This window comes from Onychostruthus taczanowskii, unplaced genomic scaffold (assembly GCF_017590055.1).
Source record: "Onychostruthus taczanowskii isolate IOZ18803 unplaced genomic scaffold, ASM1759005v1 scaffold50, whole genome shotgun sequence".
Lineage (NCBI taxonomy): Eukaryota > Metazoa > Chordata > Aves > Passeriformes > Passeridae > Onychostruthus > Onychostruthus taczanowskii.
In genome coordinates, this window is record NW_024502569.1 from 572,626 (window position 1) to 593,516 (window position 20,891).

A 20,891-nucleotide genomic window follows, 5' to 3' on the forward strand; every position below is an offset into this window, starting at 1 on the left:
CATGTGATTTCATTACTGTGTTATCATTGTATATATTTTTAACAAATAATTCAGTATTATAAACAACTTTATGAAGTGATGCTCTCAAAGGAAATGTGTTTTTCAGGAGCTTACAACCCTTGAGATAATTATTTTGACTGGTTTTTTTCATTTACTTTTTTTTCTAGCTGAATAACTTTTTCATAAATAGATTGACTGTTGTATTAAATTATTTTAATTGAGTGAAAAATCTTTTCCAAACTCAAAATAAACTATTTAAAAATCATTTTATTCTAAACTTTCTCTCGTTTTAAAAAGAGGTTGTTAAGAACACAATAATTTTGAAAATATGAGTTAATCAGGCTGAAATTGAAGCTTTTCCCCCCCCAGAAGCCATGGATAACCTTTAGCAATATGATGAGGGCTTTACATGTATCTGTGTGTATACAATGTAGGTTCTCATACTCCAAAATACAGAATCATGGTTTTCATTTAATGATTTTAATGTGTATATATATATATATACACACACACATATATACACACATATATATACACACATAGATACACACACACACATATATATATACATATATACATAGATATATATATATATATGTAACTGGATTATCTTATGCAAACATTTAAATTATCCATTAAGGATTCTAAAATAAATTCACATGTGGAGCTCTTCATGTGCACAGATTCTTGTATTCTTATTTAGCATTTGGAATATTTCAATACTCCACTGGATACTGAAAATATGCAGATTTAGCAAAAGTCAACAGTTACTCTTTTTCTTCTTTTTCTATTGCTGTTTTTTTTGTTTGGTTGGGGTTTTTTTTGGTTTTTTTTTTGTTTTTTTTTGTTTTGGGTTTTTTTTGGTTGTTGCTTTGTTTTGATTTTTGGTGTTTTTTTTTGTTGTTGTTGTTGTTTTTGTTTTTTTAAACATGTGTGCGTTACTTTCTGGAATAACTAGCAATATAAAATCAAACTCCTGGTACATTTTCCTCAAAAAACATGCAAAAGTGGCCAATTAAATTGCAGTTCAGATGCACGTATTTCCAACATAAATATATTGCAGATGCAAAACATCAGAAATATGTTTATTACAGGAAAAAAGTACAAGAGTTTCTGCTAGCACTAGACCATCTTATCATTATAATTGCACATACACATTTGTATCCTATGTCTCAGAAAGGACTAACGACCTACATCCCGTACATAAGATACTCAGGGACCAAATCCTGTGCTTAGGCCCACATGTGTATCTAGCGTAACCCAAATGGAATTTAAAATTAGTTTACCATAAATGAGATCAGAAACATACTCATTTAAACCACAAGGCCTTTGAGTCAAATTAAGCTTTGTACAGTCTACTATCAAATTAGTTATGCTTTGCATTTGTAAGCCAGAAGAAAATTGAGCTATTTGTGACCTGTGCTTGCAGAAAGCATTCTTTCTTTTCAGTGAGTAAAAAGAGGGTCTGAAAAACATTAGTTGTGCTGTAAAAGTCCTAGAGGACTAGCTCAATCAGGAAATTGGTAATGGACTAGAGACCTTCACTCTAATTTACTGGCCTACATACAATAGTTGAACCAAATCCTGGTCTTGCCTTTAATTACCTTTAGAAAGACCTCTACTTTGCCACCACCCCAAAGAGCCCAAGAATTATCACCCTTGGACTGCTCTTCAATAATCTATGGAAAATGAGATTTCCACTGCAACCTGAAAGGCAGCTATCAAATGCTCACAGCAAAAGGGCACCACACCCTGGCATTCATGTTGGCACTCTCAGCAGAGGACTGGAGAGTGAATGGGCATGAAGGCTACTAAGCTGTCACCTTTAAGGGGGATCCTTCAGGTCATGGGTGAAGCATATCAGGAGGGCAGTGTGGGAAAGGCAGAACTGTTGCTGCTCATGCATAAATAAAGGACTTTGGTCTTCAGGGCTGTCAATCCAGCATCTCTCAATAGAACTAAATTCATTATACACAAAAAATGCAGATAGCCCTTCTAAAAGGAATAAAGCTGGCTTCTGACACTGCTCTGGATAACTATCTAATCAGTTTTATAATGAAGTTACTTTTACAGTAAAACTAGGTTTAGTAGCCAGTTTTGTACATTAGAAGTAAGGAAAAACAAAACAAACAAGGTACTTGGTGAGTCTGTTACAAGAAAAATAACTTCACATTTCAATATAGACAGATGTGTATGATAGACATTATGTTTTGCACCAACACAGAAATAGTCAAAAATGTAATTTTTAAAATGAGGAAAACATTTGTATAACACCGAATAGCAGTTAAAATGTACACACCAATACAGGAAATCTCAAAGTTTAGATTAGAAGCCCTTAAAGCTTCATTGCTTTTACGATTTCATGGAATACAGACTTACTGTAAAGGAAGAAATATTTAATTCTTGACTTTATCTAAGTTCTAAACCTGTTTATCTAAAATTCCAACCTGACAGACATTTTTAGGCTTTGCTTGAACAGCCTGATTACCATTCACATCTTCAGATCTCTGTGACACTGGCATGAAATGGTGACTGGGTGATCTCCTAGAAACTTACATGGATGCATAAATCATGCTGTTGTCTTTTCTCTTACAGCTATAAAAATCCTGGTGGAGAGGGTTGAAGGTTTGTGATATTAAGGCCTTCTCTGCTAACTTCCAAAGAGTTCAAAGGTTGTACCTTCTTTACATAAAAGTGTCCATAGGTACATTTGTAAAACACCCTACTGAAGTAATGAAATTAATATATTTTTCCTATCATTGTGTGTTCTGGAAAATAAATAGGAACTAACAACTGTAATGTTCACCAATCATAAACCCACTTTTCCTTCAACCTGTGAATTCTGTCATTGCAGCTTTGAAATATTTTCCTTTTCCCTGCAGACCACTTATGCTCTAAAGCATATAAGAAAAACTATAATAAAAGGATGTACCAGGAAGCCAAATAGGACTTTTACTCAGCAGAGATGAAGGTGTTCACTAGTTTCATTTTGAAGAATGAATAAAGCACTTTTCAGCCTGTCAAGCACAAAGTATCAGACTATAAAATAGGTTTAATATTAATGTAATTATTTCATAACCACTACAATTCTTCATTTAAGTTTGTTAAAATTTTGTAAAGAACATCTTTTCAGGCAGGATGCTAAAATTATTAAATTAAGTACCATTCTGAAGGTAACCAGGTTAAGAAAACAATAAACTGGTATGTGCTGAACAGATACATATAATGGTCGGCCAAAAGGCAACATATTATAAATCAGTGACAAAAACTTTCTTTAATATGAAACTATCTTGTGACACCCTACTTTACCTAGGCATTGCATACAGCACTTGGAATAAATATTTCTATATTCAAGTAACTGGGTTCTCCTTAAACTATAAAAACCAAGAAATAAAGAACCAAAATCTGTGGCATTTGAAATCTCATGTTATCCTGATCCTCTTGGCTATCTAAAGCTCAGAACAGCCCACGTATCTCCAAACAAGCTTTTATCATACAATTCACATTGACGTAATTCATAATACTAATTTATGCAAAAGCCTTAAAAGATGGGGTGGCAAAGGAAAAAAAAAAAACAAAAAAAAAACAAAACAAAAAAAAACAAACCCCACAAAAACAAACAAAAAAAACCCCCACCAAAAAACCAAAACCAAAAGATACATGCCAACAACCTATTTGTTACTATTTGAACTCTCTTATTCCAAAATTAGGCAGTGGTTTTGAGGAAACAAAATCATTACAGGAGGCATACATTATGAAAAAAATTGTATAGTCAAGAATTTTATTTGATCAGTCACTGTGCCCACTGCAATTCAAACTGAAAATACTTTCCCATTTTGATAGAGATTGACAGAAAAAGTTTTAAATTATTTCTTGTTACTTCCATCAGACACATCATATTAATATTTCACTGAGAGCTGAGCATTTTAAAAATGTATTTAGGGGTCCAAAACACCATAGTCAGATATTCCTGTCTAAATGTAAGCAAAGATCTGACTGACTACAAAAGCAGACTACATTAAATGCAATCACCATTTATTATGCAGATTACTGTTGAAGGTAAATTCTCAACAAATGAAATTCAAGAGACAGGTGAAAATGTTTAAAAAATTATCTTTCAAGGTGCATTTCCTAAAATTTAAATTCAATGAGCAATAATCTATGTATAGTTTTTGATCTGGCTTAAGTATTATCTAATAACGATGGTGCTAAATAAAAATTACTAGAAGGCTATAGCATCTGCAAGACAACAAAAAAGGCTTGCAGCACAGACGCCATGAAACATTTAGCTGGTATTTTCCACACACTGATCTAGTGAAAAGGGGTAAGCTGTAAAAATGTGCTTCTGAGAGTTTCAAACCATATTGTACAGAAGTCACATCAAATTAATACTGAGGACCATTTAGAGCTTTTATTCTGAAAAGCTTTTGAAAAGGGATTAAACTATGAAAACTCGCATGATACTAAAGTACCTATTAATGGGTTTAGGGGGGGAGGAACAATGAAAGTGTTATTTTTAGATAAATCGTTACTTTGTATGTAGCAGCACAAAGCATTTGCTAAAGAGACACTGCAACAGTTATCCAGCAATATCCCACACGTCTAAACACTGATTAGCAGGAGAATTTTTCTTGTCATTAAGAACAATCTTGTATAAAAAAGAGTGTCTTATGGCTTTCTCTTTAATTTTTGAAAATTTTTATAAATAATTCATTAGGAAAACTTAATCGTAGCTAAAAATTGCATAAGCAAAATAGCACCATTTTTAGATGACTTGTTATTGTAGAAAATGCAGTAGAATGTCTGTAGTCCTGTATACGCACATCTGATTATCGAAAGCCTGGTAACTACTGATATAAAAAAAAAGTTCACACTGTATCATATACTTAACACAGACAGAAAAAATGTTTTCGAAAAATAACAGGAAACAGCATGAATAGTGAGAACAAGGAACTGGGGTAGTTGTCATCTCATCAAAAATAATGAATGCTCAAGAGATTTCTAACTTCATCTCTTCCCAGCCATTTGTCCGATAACAATAGACTACCAGGAGAGAAAAGACTAGATGCAGAGTGCGCTCTCCTTCCTCGGCTCTAGCTAGCACCTGTAACCCCAAACAGCTATGTACCAGCTGAAATCCACATGACGACAGCCCCAAAAGACAACTGGAAATGTTGTTCCTAGCCTGCTGTGCCTTCATTCAGCGGCGGGATGCACCACATGGTGGATGACAGCTTTGTGTCTGCCCCATCTTGCAGCCTCCCCTCCTCCCTCGACACACAGTCGTGCACACACAAAACAGTCTTATGGCTAATGATGCAAACATGAAGTGTAAAGTCTCCTTAATTTGACCCTTGTTAAACTCCTAATTGGATTGAGGCGGTCTCAGAGTGGAAAGCAACCCTGGATTATTCAAGAAAGCTTTTACAAAATGAAGACCAAATTACAAAAGGCTTCCACTCTGGCTGCAGGACACCACAAAGAACAGGCAATGAATTGCAGCTGTCACTTAAGTTAAAAATCTAATCAATTGCCTTTTTTTTTAAACAGGTAACTTTTTGAACAGTTTCTTCATTGTGATACTCTTCAGAGCGTGCTTGACCCAAATTTAATAAGCTGCTATTAAAGCAGAAGAGCAGCTGTAGAGCAAACACTGTAGAATGATACCGTGCATTCAGGCTCTTAATGATTTTAAAATGACTACAACCATTGCTTCATTCAAGAGGAACAAAGCTCAGGGCTCTTTGCTCAACAATGTCTTAACACAAACTGTCTGAACAGACAGCATTCATTTGTCCTTCATGAACTCAAAAGGTCAGCTGCATTGCTGAGAACATCTCAACAGTTTAATTGTATTTCTCCTGTAGGAAGACTGAGAGGAGAAACTTGGGGATTCCTTGTGTATGAAAACTAGCCTTTCTTTCTTTTTTTTTTTTCTTTCCTCCTTCCAAGGAAATATACAGCTTAAGCACAGAGACAAGGGGTGCATGATATGCAGACAGGTGTAAAACATGAAGTAATTATAGAAGCTCAAATTAGTTCCTAGGCCTGAGGCAAAAAAGAGAACAGTGCCTTGACAAAAGGGAATAGCAAATAAGGATAGCAAACAAAAAATGGCTTGAATGTGTAAATTAGCAAGAAAAATGAGACAGAAAAGCAGCTTTACTCTACTATTATTCACCACATGAGAACAGAGCAGCTGAACATGATCAAGAGGGCTTTGGAGGAGAGAGGCAGGCATCAACACCGAAACGAAGCCAAAGAGTGGCAGCTCCGCACTTTCTAGTCAGTCACTCATTATGTGGTGAAGTGCTCTTGAGAAGTGCCTCTTATACTTGACCTATCATATTACTTCTTCTGTAAACACATAATCCCTGCTTGTTAGGTGGTGTCAACACTAGCATTCATTCACTGTGGTAGTCCTTTTGTGTATAGACACTTTAGAAGTGCTGCCAAAACCAAAGAATTGACACCATAATAAAACAATTTGAATTTCAACCAGGTAAACAGATCCTATGAGCTTCTGGGAGATGTACTGTGCAGAGCACTACATCCAGTGTCCCTTATTTGAGACAAAGCTGCTTTCTTACCACAAAACCATTCTTGGGTGTGTGTCCTTTTAGCCAGATTAACAACAACCTAATGATTACCATTAATAAAGGAACAGGTTTAATAACTGGAATTACAGACACTGCATCTTATTTGCTTCAGTCATATAGTAAAAAAAACCAAAAAACCAAAACCAAAGGCCCCCGCCAGACTTGGCATACTTTTATTATGAGCCAGCTAAGCAGAAAACCTGAAACAACAAATAGTGCTTGCACAGAACTGACCACTTACTGAATGCAAAGTATTATTTTGCTTAAGCTCACACACAACCAATAAAACTAGTCAGCTTTTATTACTAAGGTCAAAATAATCATAAAATCAATCAGGTTTTATGCCACAATTTCATCCCCTTTAAATTCCAGTTGTATTTCATACAGAAATTTTATACTTCAGCCTTTCTGGGGACTTATGTGAGGTTATTGTAATTAGATATTTAGACCATCTACTCAAAGCTTATACCTCTTGTTGTTGAAGGGAGAAAATTAATTCTTAAGAATACTTCCCTTGAACAAGAAGTATAAATAATTTATTCTGTACTTCTGCATTGAGGAATTCTACGTAGACTATCAGACTAGCATTTATGAAGAGCTCTGAACAGTTTTGCAGTCTGTAGGACGAAAAAGATGAATCAATCTTTCACCGAACACTTGAAAAAATACGAATAAACTTTCTGCTATACCACCAAGTATCAATGAAACACCACACTAGAAGGGTAGTCGTTGGCTGAAATGGCAATTTCTACAAATGAGTCCAGAAAAGGACAAAAAGAAGACTCAGATACATTAGTGCTCCACCTCTCAAAGCTGAAGACCCACGGTAGCACTGTGTGCATCAAAAGCAGTGGGAAAGCACCATTACAGGCTTGATATTGCAACAAGGTGACATAATGCATTACTGCAGCCATGTCTAAAAAAATAACACACTATCATGTTACAACAATGCCGTCATCTTCCTGCCCTTGATTACCAAGACTTTATTGGGTTTTCTTGGGCTGGAGATTTAGCCTATGTTCTTATATACATGTAAATTTTTCAGCTGAATGTATGGTGTCCATGTACTGGACTGTGCATTCCTGGGAAACCTTGACACCATTTGTGTTTGATTCAGTTACTTTGCTGCTTGCCTACCCTTTGGTCCTCAACTCCTCCACCTGGGAACAGGGAAAGTGAAATATTCCCTCCTGTACTAGCCACTGCATCTTGTTCAAACACCTCTGATTAAATTCTCAGCAGCCTCAGAAGGAACATCAAATGTAAATCTAATTCTCACACTTTCTAATTTTGTCTTTCAGCTGGTGCTTCTCCCAGTCCTAACCCCTAAACAGAACTTCTTCCCTACATCGCTGTCTGTTTAGAAATGCCATTTTATACTGACTTTTAAAAAAAGCAAATATGCCAGCCTCCTACATGACGAAGTAGCCATCTCTATTTATTTTTTTACCTTTTCCACTATGTCTCCTTTCTATTTACTTTCACAATTTCTTGCATTTCCCAAAATTAGACAGTAAAATGAGGCCAGAATAGCATAATTTTTATTTCTCTAAGGCAACATAGAAACGTGTGTCACTCTATAAATATTAAACAAGACCAGTGACAAATAACATAGGCCTGTGATTGCAGCCCTCACAAGTTTCATGTTTAGTAACATTTATTTATGAACATACAGCACCATGCAAGAGAAGCAAGGTCAGCAGTTTGTGCATATACAAAAATCTTGTTCAGTCTTTCTCATTAGGACTTGATTTAGAAGGTAAAGAAATAGCAGCCAACGTGTCAATATAATTGTATACACTTCTAAAAGTTTGCCATGAACTTCATTACATGTGTTCCCTCAAAACTTCTGCATTCTCTGTTGTCCCCCTCTTCTCTTCATATTGTTTCCTACACAAAAACAGCTTTATTTTACTCTATAGACTTCACAAGCCTCTGGACTGGTTAACCTTTAGGTCAGTGAAGGATGATGAAGAGACTGCTGTCACTGTCTGGGGTTCTGGAGAGCAGTTCTTGGAAAACTACCTTATTTGCTTTCACAAAGCAATGACTTCCACCCACAAAAGCAGCCACAACATTGAGGCTGGCTCAGTCAAAGCAGAGCCAAGGGTAATTCTGGAGCAAGTTGACATTTTACAGCATATTCGCATCAGAGTTATCACATGGACCAACTGAGATTAGGTGTACTGGTAGATACTCTTTAAAGCTGGGATTTCTGCTTAGCATGGTATTTATGTGAAGAAAGCCCTACAGTTTCTACTTTATTTCAAATTTCTCTAAGCAAAGAACTACTTCTTGCTTCCTAATTTGTCCTCTGTCCTGATTCCCCCCTTTGGAGTTTTATATTGCTTTTTTAGTCCAGACCCTTCAATGAAACAAATTTTACTAGAAAATTTTACATTAATTTTGTCTGAAAAATTTTCACATCTTTCATTTCAAATTCATTCTTCAATCTCTTTGTCCTGATCTTCAGCTCGCTCACTTTTTTGTCCTAACCAAAGCATAGATTTTATTTGCTTGTCTTCTTGTTTGTGATTTATTGCTTCTATTCCACAGAGTTGTATAAACTTCACTAAACTCGTATAAAAGTTGAGGGTTCAATGGAATCACTGTAATTTTGACTGAACAACATATACAGTACCACAGGGTCAGTGTTAGGTTGGAGTTCAAATTCCTTATCCATTTAGTAAACTCAAACAAGGCCAGCATTTGCTTTACAAGCAGTCCAGCATATCCACCGTGTGACTGATCAGCACATAGGGAATATGTCAAACATTCTTTTCTCAGCATTTTTTCAGAATTTCTAGAAAACAGACAGTCCAACTATGCAGCCAGACCCCACAAATCTGGGAGACTATCAGGGAAAGTGGAAGGTAATGGCTTACCTGGAAAAAGTCTGCTGCTAACATTGGTGAGATAAACAATTTAAAGCCCAAAAAAGCATCTCACCTTCTTGTTTCTAATTTTTGTCAGTTATCACTGCAGGTACAAATGAGTACTACTTTACTACTACTTCCTAAATACTCATATGAAAAACTATCTTCATCTACCCATACCTGATAAGCATATCATTCACTAGCCATAGTATGGGATAGCATGAAGAAGTTTCTAGAATCAAGATGACTTAAACAGTAATTTCTGTCACAAAATTTATGTAAAGTACCAGAAAAAAATGGAAATAAAATGAATGTTGCTTACAGAAGAAAACAAGATAGTACAGAGAATGAAACTACAGCTGCAATTCCCAGTTTTTGCAAAGCCACACTCTGCTCTGAAACAAACACCTCCTGAGACCAATTAAGACATGAGCTCCTGCACTGATAGTTTGGTCAGTGCAAAAGAATGACTGACATGTAAGATTCAGTGACCCAACTACATCTGATGTAATTAGTGTCATTGTTTTAGCTAGTGGCTTGATTTGAACCATAAGTCTTAAATATTTTATTAAATGATTAAAATTATATAGAACAGGTGTACTCTGACTGAACATGAGTAGATTACTCAGCAGCGACACCACACTCAAAAACTGCAATATTTAAATAGCACAAACCCATAATTCCAGTTAACTAGTCTTTAAATTTGTAACAATCTTTCTCCAAGGGAAAAAACTGCTCATTTTTAGGCATGTTTTTTCTAATATAGCAGTCGTACTTTGTCACAGTCCTCTAAAAAAGAATACATGAAAAACCTTAAAAAGCCTTACAAAACACACAAAATTCTTGTTTTCATCTGTGACATGTATCCTAAGGATTTTATTTATAAGTACGTGATGACAATTTAGCAGGCCTCTTGCAATAGCTGGCATGGTAACCAGACTTTATGTGCCTCATCCCAAAAATCAAAATCTATCATAATTGTATCATCAGAGAAGCCAAACCCAGGTCAGATTTTATATCACTATAACAAAACATCAGCATGTAACAATCGTTCTCAGAACTTTTGTATATGGAGGAAGTTCAGAACAAAGCACAAAGACCAAAACCAAATTCTGCTTATTTAAAACAAATGAAACGTAACTGCTACTTCATGATACATTTGTTTTCAGCAAACCAGCCAGCTTCCAAATTGTGTTTCAACACATATATTATATACAGGTAGTCACACTCATCATACAGCACTTTTACCTTCTGATGGTTATTATTGTGGGTACATAACACTGCAATCCACACAAATTTAGAAACAAAAAAAAAAAAGAAACCATCATCAGACCTTTGGACACTTTTATCAAGATTAAAATTAGGTTTTAAGGAACCATTTTGCTTCCTTTACCAGTGATTCAAAATCCTACTGATTTTGGAAACTGTTACCAATACTATAAACTTCACTAGTGGGACAAGTTACAGCACAGGTAAACCTCAGATCTGCCAGTGACCACATCCTCTTGCCTAACATGATAGCTAAGGTGTGTTATCTTACACTATTTGCTCCTCAGAACTAGAGAAGAACTTCTCAGCCCCAGTGCTGCTAATTTTGTCTTGAGGCAGCCCAGGTTGTTTTCACAAAACAGATTAAAACAATAATTCATTCTCAATAACAGTATTTTTTCTACTCATGCAGCCAGTAAGTAAGTAAGAAGGATGTGAACCGTATTTTCTAGTCAGTTGTTTTCCCACCTAACAAAATGCTTTTTATTAAACGTATACCAAAATAAGTATTTATCCCTTCTCCCATTCTTAAAAGCAGTATTACAACTTTTAACATCTCCCATTTTTGAAAGAAAGGGAAAGGGAAAGGGAAAGGGAAAGGGAAAGGGAAAGGGAAAGGGAAAGGGAAAGGAAAGGAAAGGAAAGGAAAGGAAAGGAAAGGAAAGGAAAGGAAAGGAAAGGAAAGGAAAGGAAAGGAAAATTTTGTTGAAGTACTGAAAAAAAAATGCAAAAGCCTTTCAAATCTGGCTACAAAGTTAGGGCTGAAAATGGAAGAAACTGATATAAGTGAAGACAAATATAACTAAAGACTATTATTACTGAACACTGATGCTAAGATACTTATAAAAACATCCAGCCTCCTTGGATAGCTGTGAATCAAGTAGATGAAGTGACAAACCCTGAAGATTCTGTGCACACCATTACTCTGTGATTTCAGAGGCATGTTAGCATATTGGAAAAAAGATTTTTAGAATCATCCTGGCCAAAAAACAATGTATCTACTTCTTGTAGAGTAGATGAGTCCCACTAATATCAGTGGATTTACCTGCCTGAGAGCCTGGTAAGTCAAGATAAATTAGGGTGAGAATGATAGATCTAAAGTTAAATAAAGGTTGACACCAAGGCTTCAGTAATGAATTTTTGTTGATGTTGCTTTATGAAACCTGCAAAGCTACAAGGAATTTTCTTCCAACTTTTAAATCCATCTTTCCACAAAATAACACCACCTATCAAAACTCAGATTGCATAATAAAATCTGCTTTGCTAAAAGGTATGAAGGGAAGCCAACCTTAACTCATGAGGTTTCGAAAAACTCTGAGCCATTTAACAGCAGTACATCTAAGTGGGTTACTGCAAGTCTGGAAAGAGTAAATTACTAAACAGGAGCCATTAAAAAGCCAATATCCCTAAAGTTACAGATCACATTTTTAATTTCAATCTCACTATATTTTTAAACACATGTAGCTAGCCAATATCTTTGTAATTAGTCTGTGGTACACTGAATAGCAAATTTTCTCCGACGGACTCAATACCACATGCTCCCATACATGTCCACAGTGGAGGGCACAATATAACCATTTTACAGAACTCTCAGGAATCAGACAGGAGCAGAATAAATCACTCTGTGAACAAGCTGTGTACCAGGCTTCATTAGTTATAATTACCCCCAAAATATGCTCAGCAGAATGCACACGTGTCATCTGGGAGTGACACACAATAGAGTGGGCAACTTATAAACTCCTCCAAGCACAGAAAGAGTCCATAAAACAACTGGCTTGTGCATTTGGATTCATGTGATAACACCTCCTATTGCATAAGCCACCAGATGACACAGATGGGGCAAATCCAAACAAGGAACATTTCTTTTGTATAGGCATTGGACTTCATTTGATGCCTATTCAACCAACAAGCTGAGAAAGCTCAGGATGAATCACTAGATCTTTGTCTTTTTCATTTCCCAGATTGTGCTACACTTGCTAAAAATAATAAAATGTATAGTTTTAAATACTTTGAACATAATGACTTACAGAAAAGAAACACAGTGCAACAAAACAAGACAAGATGTTAAATTTAACATACTTAAACAAAAACAAACACTTGTCCCCAAACTTCAAGATGAAACATTTCTAATATAATATTAACCACCATCTCCTTTCACACATCATATTACCAAAAGAGGTAAGTGCTGACTAAAGGTCTTTGAGAACACCCATATCAACAATCAAATCCATTATTTTCTGGAGAAAATAATATTAATTAATATTATGTTCATTAATCAGATTACCTTTCCTTTGATGACTACCACCAAATTAAACACTTTGTAATTATTGCAACATTGATCTCAACTTTCTCTGTAAACTTGTACATTTTTTGCTTCCTCCCATACTTTCCTCAAATCATAGTAAGTTTTTTTGTCTGGGACATTCCTCCTATTCTCCTTCAATCCATATAGCATAATGTTCCTGGTCATCTCATTAAAAGTCTTTCCACACCTTTTGTGTAGTCTTCTATTATTGCCCACTGCTGTGGAGATGTGCTCCTGAAAATACTGGTGTAAGTACTTGTTTACTGCAATAAAAATAGGCTCTAGCTCAAAGGGAAACTGACATTCATACGCAGTTCACTGCACAGATGGATTTAGTGACAAATAAAATATGCTAGTTAAACATGCTCATATATGTCAGCATTTTAATATAAACATGGAAATATACATTGTTTGGATGTTACATGTGTACAAATACTGATATGAATGTGCCTATGCCTATTTACTTTTGCATTCAAGTGTATAAACACATGGAAACAGACTCACAGAAAAACTTTGACAGACGTATGTGCCCACACTCAAAAAATACGCTACACCTTTGGGTGGCATATTCAGTGCTTGTACTGTGTTACGTTTGACTTGCTGTTAAAGAACTATGTAACATCTCCACATCTGTTAGCTACTTTCAAGACAACCCAGGAAGCAACTCCAAACTTCTGACTGTAGAGTGTCTTTAAATTAGCAATATTAACCATGTGACACCGAGTTCTGTGAAACCACTCACACCCACAAAATAGATACCCAGTTATTTTTACAGAGTGGAATCTAGCTGAAGTCCGTAGACTTAGAGTGGTAACATGAAGTGCCACAGAGAGAGCTGAGTATATCCACAGTTCCTAAGATCAATTAAGGTCTATTACAAATAGTATCCATTAACCTGTGATCTGTCAGATCTGTGCATCAGTAACACTGTGTGGGTGTAAGCAAGGACAGAATTTGTCCCACTTGGCCCCATTTCTGTGTAGTGCAACCGAGAGGTCAGCTCCAGCATTCATGCATTCAACGCCAGCAAAATCCATAGAGTGCTCACAGGCACAGTGGCAGCAATTTCCTATTTTTAAAAGATCAGAGAAGCAAAAACTATTTGTGAATATGAGTGCTATGGTATTATTTGAAGTCACTGCCTTCTTATCATTTTCTCCCCTTTATAAAGAAACAGATATTGAAACCATCCCAGCTAATAATTTCATTCTGACACTTGAGTTTAAAAGGTTAAGTTACTATCTGAAGAAAGGTAATCTGACTGCTTTTCATAGCAGCCTGCAAGCTCTGCAATCTGCATAGAGAGGGGCATTTGTCATCATTAGCTGAGCAGTGACAGCTGGCACCTAGGGTGTCCCAGATTTAAGAAGTGGCAAAGGCACTCTTTTGCCTTAAGTTGCCATCAAGTATAGCGTGTTTCATAAGGAGCAATATTTTCTTATTATTATAGAGCATGAAATAACAGCAGTGAATGCATCTGTATTTTTTTCATCATGGAGAACTGGCTGATATACAATTAGCAGTTGCCTTTAGACAGCAAGACACCAGGTATATTCTGTGAGCAAATATCCAATTCATGTCACTTGAAAATAACTACAATTGGCATAAAATTAGGGCAGTATATTTTCCTTCAGAGATATTTCAGACTGATTGATTAGCAGATTTTATTCATGGACATGACAAATAGTGAATAAAACAGAGTTTTTAACTACAGGTATAATACTGTCACTCCATGCTAGGAGTGCCTAATTGCTTAAAACAGACAGGTTATTAGATATAGGGGAAAAAATAGTCCTACACTGCTAATGCAGTATATTAATGCTCTGAAAGAATACCTGATGGAGCACTATTTTAATAGCAGCTTTAGAAACTTAAAGTATATTCTCATAGTGTATTTAATAGCTACACTTGATTAAATATTGTTTTTCAGAACAGTTCCGCAAAATTTTGCAAATGTATTAATATTTTAGTGTGTATTTAATAAATGGAATGGGTTAGAAGTCTATGAAAAAAGTTTTTTCATACCACCATCAATAATTCAGTCTATGAAAGGTTGAATAAATGGTTTATAAACATTAAGAGATCCTGACTTGGCTGTTTTTACAAAAATACAAACCCAAAAACTAATATACCTTGACATGAAACAAACAAACAAAAAAACCCCAGCAAAACAACAAACTAACACAAACCAAATAAAATTTAAAAAGCAAACATAAAAAAAAACCCTCATTTCTCCACAGTCTCTCAAGTTTGGAAACATAATCCATAATGCTAGATTTTGCATTATTATGTAAAATAGTTTTTCACAAATAAAACTAATTTTTGTGTTAATGTAAAATCTATGCAAATACATGCAGTCATTTATCAGGGAAGCTGACAAGCATTCCATATTGGAGAGGGAAAATTAAACTGCCTCAAGAATAGAGGCAATTAATTATTTCTGTATTTTCTCTTCCTCTGTCTTGAGGCACAGAAGTTATCCATCCAGTTAAAACAGCAAATGAAATAAAGAGATTTTTTTTTTTATTTAAACACATATGGCTTTTGCCTGCAATACTGATCACCACAAGGTCTACAGATGCCCGTGGCTAAATTGTACACTGGCAGATGCACACAAGGGAAAACTGTGTTAATGCAGCGTGGTGAACAAAACAAATGAAGAACTGAATTTTGGGGGGTGGGGATAGAGAGGACTTTTTTTACCATGTTGAGATACGGTTTGCCTACAAAGGGTGGATTAGGTTAGCCATAGATTTAGCCTAAAAAGTTTCTTCTCATCCCCTATGTCAAAAATCTGAATATACATACAGAATAAAACATTCATGTAGATGCTCGCAGTTTTCTAATGTACAGATTATAAATAATGGGCTTGCAAAGATAAATGGTTATATTATTTCATCTTTACAATTAAGGACTAATAATACATAATGAATGTACTCACAGAATATAATGACAAAACTGTTGTCCAACATACTTGCTGTCATTTTTTACTTATTTAAAGAAGCAATGTCGTGAAGTGTAGGTGAAAATGGCAAGCATTACGGCACAGCCTAGCATATGCCATATACACGTCTGTGCTTCAGAGGTCTGGTAAGAATTCTGCACTTATTAATTGTTACTTTTGACAAGGTCATTTTTTAAAAAATTAAGTGAAAATTGAACCCAGTTTATTCCTGGAAATAATTTGCAGAAGAAAACAAGAATTAGAATTGGTAAAATATTTACTGAAAATAAGACAGAACCATGTTGATCACAGTAACTGCTCCCTCAGTAGGCCTGTACACACTGCATAACCCCATTAAAATCGGTATTGACCTTAAAAAAAAAGTAAAACCCCACAATTTTTCCCCTGAAAGTTTCCCTTAATTTTACAAAATAATTATTTTGTATCAACTAAAACAATAAATAAATAAGATTCATAAATATGAAGTCATAAAGACATCTCCTTTGCCTCATCTAAAACTAAGGAGTCTTAAGAGACAACACTGTCACTACCCTAACAGCTACACTGTAAATTTTTATCTTCTTTTCAATGGCACTAATATATTATAAATGATAACTTTCTAAAAGGCAAAATCTGTTTCAACTATCAAGAAAAATTGATAGCAATATTCCTTTCAGATAAACAGATATTTCCACAAGTTAATATTTCTCTTTCAACAGTTTGATTGGATATTTATGAAACTACAAGACTACATGTTATTTCTATAGCCTTTCTCATTTCAGGGACATCAGCACTATGCCACAAAGGATCTACTTCTTTATATTCTGTCCTAGAGCTGGCGTAAAAGCTGGCAGCGAAATGTAGGAAGGACAATAGGTGATGTAGGTTAAATTTTCAAATTCAAGTAAGAAGGCAACTGAAGTGATTTGCTGCCCTTAATACGAGGCTCAAATTTCCCCTAGATAAAATATTGTGTTCTACAATGACAATGTTCCACCAGTAAAAAAAATAAAAGTTCAGAGTGGTGGTGGGAAAATGTTTTACAGGCCAAAAAATCTAAGTATCATATTTTTTCTGAGAAGATCTCACCTCTTCTTCCTTAAATAATAAGTTGGTTGACATGTTTCTATCACAGTTATAGTTAGGATACTTTTAGGAACAATAAGTATTCTTAGTGAATAGGTTGCTTTTATTTAAGAGTGCTAAAATACTCTGTAGCTTTAGGGAGTTTAGAAAAAGTCCTGAATATGTGAAAGAAGATGAAAAAATTGAGATTCTGAAAGCATAATCTTTCATCTGTTTCTCTGAATAACCTCACTCTCCTCAGAAGGGTTTTAGAGTGTATTGATGGGGGGAGGGGGGTGGTGCATTTTTGTGAGTGCATGTTGCTAAAATATGGCCAAAACAGCAATGTCCTTTCTCAAGATATTTTAACACTATGGCTACAGCACAATGAAATTAATAGGGAAGTGCTGCTTGACAGAAGTGTAGATGTTTGAGCCAAAAATATATTTCCTCACCAACACATGCTTTGATACATTAGATATTTTAGAGGCTCACTGTATCTCATCCTCTTCAAATGTTAACCTCCAAGTGTTTTGGCCCTGATCCTGCCCATGATGTCACGGGTGCTTTTAGGCTCACAGAGAAGTGCATGAGCAGTTATTTGCAGGATCAGGGCCTTCATAAGGTTCAACGAAACGTATTAATCACTTACAACCAACTCACTCAACTCCTTCCTTCACTGTTATTTGGAAAGAAAATATTGGAAAAGCAGAGCTGTACACTACATTAAAACTAGAAGTCTGCATTGAAATATGTTAGGTATGTCCTTTCACAACTAAATCAAGATGAAATGAGTTACACAGGTAATTTACCATACTTATGTAATCATAAAAGAGAGAGGGCAAAGTTTCATTTTGAGTTGGAGGGACATAAGATGCCCAAAATATTGGTAACATGAAAATTAGCAATAAACATATAATATGACCAAACATATACAAAAAAATGGTGCTTACTCATAATTCCTATTGGCCAATGTTCAAATGTGTTAAGCAATGTCTTCTGCTAATTTTAGTATCTTCAGCAGCTACTGATGGGATGATGTAGTTTAGTTTGCTAGTCAGTATTAAACCAGCTTACAGAAAAGCACCTGCCACAAAACTAAGTACGTTCAAGACACACCACCCTCCCATTTGACTGGGCTAATAAGATGCTGAGTTACTCCTAAGACATAGCATATTATGTGATGCCATAATTTATATAATGATGCATTTCAAATGCTCCCATACTTCAATTTCAACTTACATTTTCTAACACTTTAGTCTTCTCTCGTATTCCAGAGCTAAAGTTACTGAGGGGAAAGATTAGTTTAGACATGAAGTCTTCAGAAGCTGCTCATCCAACACATACAGCTTTATCTTCAAGGGCAACGTTCAGTATTTTCAGCCACTTAATCATATACAGCAATAGGAAGTAAATGAGAGTTCTGCAGTGTTGGATGGCCCACTACAGATGCAGTAGATTAAAAGGCGCTAATCCCCACTGATTCCTCACTCCTCTAGCAGTTCAGCAAAAAAAGAACATTCTCCAAGCTAGAGATCTTTAAAAAAAAAAACCAAAACAAACCCAATGTTGGACTACTTAAATAAAATGCTGTACTATAAGGAATGTCTGAATTTGGAGAAGCTGACGGATAAGTGAACCAAATGAATAATTCAATGCATTTTTTTCCTGCTTACTTGTTTCTTCAGTTCTAGCCAAAATCACAGTTGAGCAAGCTCCGTGTTTACTTTTGAGACACAACATTTTAGAGAAAACAAATCAATTACTGTTTTTTTCCCTTAACAGACTGCAGATTAGAGGAATTTAAAGCTTTAACAGTTCATCTGTATGACCTAGGATGACCATATCCAACAGTAATGCAAACTCTTTTCATGTTTTTCTTTAATTTTTAATAGAAAGCAAATACATACACATTAAGTTTAACACTAATGAATGCTAATTGTGTACTATAAAAGGGATTATGTCATAATCTCTTAAAAAAATTTAAAAAATTTGCAGAGAACTGTTCACAACAGAGGAAAAATGCTTGTGTATCAAAATATGCAGAACTTGATACCAACAAGTCTTACCAATGAAGTGTATAAATTTATTAAAATTGAAATATTGCAAACATTAGAGTAACTTACATCTGAACTTTTCATTTGTTCCTAAATTTGAAAGCAGAGGCAAAAAGTAAACTACAAAATAAGAATACAGAAAATTGAACGTACCGTCAACTTTTATCACACACAAAAAAAAGATGCTGTCTATTTTATAAAATGTGACACATATAGCAAACCCAGCACAAATATCTGTCTTTAGTTTTCTTACTTTAAAAAAAAAAAAAAAAAAAAAGTGAATTTATTGTTGCTGGCAGGATGATATGGATGAAATAACCAGGAAGAATTGAGGGGGGAAGGGGAGAAAGAGGAGCTAAGAAATCAGATACATTCAATGAGCCTTCAAACTTACTTCAGCAGTAGGGATAAATAATGTAATCAACTCGGCTTCATTTTTTTTCTTCCTACCTCCCTAGTGCAATTGGCAGATATTAAAAAATAAAACTTTAAAATTCATGAGCAGTGGTGTGTGGAAGAACTATCACTATATAATAAGAAATATAAAGCGATATCCATGCAAGCCCTTTGTGTAGATATGCATTTGCAAGTACCTTTTAACTCACACTTTTCACCATGTGAAAAAGAAATTATTGTTTAAATTTATATGTATGGCAACTTTTTTTTCTTTTTTTTTTCTCTTCCCCCTGCCCCACCCCCTCCATCCCTCCCCAAATTGCAGTTTGGGAATGTAGGCGAATACAAAGATTTTCAACAGCATTTGGCTTTTTGGCTAACATGAGCACTATATGACAAGGCAACGTAGTCTGAAAGATTTTATATAATAAGCAGAGTTGAAGAAATACTGTTATAGTACCCCCTAATTAGGGGAAATATCTGGAAAACAGCAATTTGGTAAAAGTCACCAATATCATATGGTACTATTATCATGACAAATGATCAATCATCATTTGAATGAGGTGACTTTAATCCCGATTTTCCTAAACAAATTAATACTCAGTAAACCCAGTAGAAATATAATTAATTGCTGAAAAGGTGTTCCTTTTGTAGTTTACCATGGACCCATTAACAACTACGGAGAAAAATTAACTGAAGTAAGAGGTCAGAATATCTATATTTTTATATCATATACAGTCATATAGATAATAATTTTCGACACCTAAACCAAACGGACTTCTTGTAATAGAAAACGACTGGGTCACTTCAACAGTCACATTTCAGTGGTGTCCGTGATGCCTAAATATACAAATTTTTAAACTATTAAATGTTTGGTATGTGAAATGAAATGATGGAGTGGAGTCAATAGCCACCTTCAGTGTTAAACATCACCTAATCAAGCCTACATCAAATATTTCTCATAGCCACCGAGATACAATAAATACGTATAACCTTGCATTACTTGGTGTCATAGCTTAAAATTAGCACTACATACTGAAAACTCTGATTTAATATCTAAGAAGTAAATTTTGTTTAAATTAATTTTGCCACGTCATGAATGTTATGACTTCTGACAGCTAAAAGGTACGACTTTTCCACTTTTACCAATGGCAACTGGAATTGCCAAGCTAAAACTCAGGGGGCAAAAAATAAGCGAGATCTGGCCCGGAACATCCCCATCGCTAACGCGCAGCTCTGAGGCTCCCGCATCTCCGGGAAGCTGAAGGGTGCCCCCACCGCAGGAAAGGGCTGCTCCCTCGGCGGAAAGGGAGGAAGGGACAACCTTTTGTCCGCCCGCTGTAACTTTCGGATTTACCCGGCGCTGGTCCGTGACCCTGT

At 35.3% G+C, this 20,891-nt stretch overlaps 1 protein-coding gene across 2 annotated transcripts in view; it reads right to left on the minus strand.

Annotated features, from left to right (window-relative positions):
* Positions 1-20,891, minus strand: part of NBEA (neurobeachin) — a 451,755-nt gene that overhangs the window by 121,464 nt on the left and 309,400 nt on the right. The gene's annotated exons all lie outside the window — the stretch shown is intronic.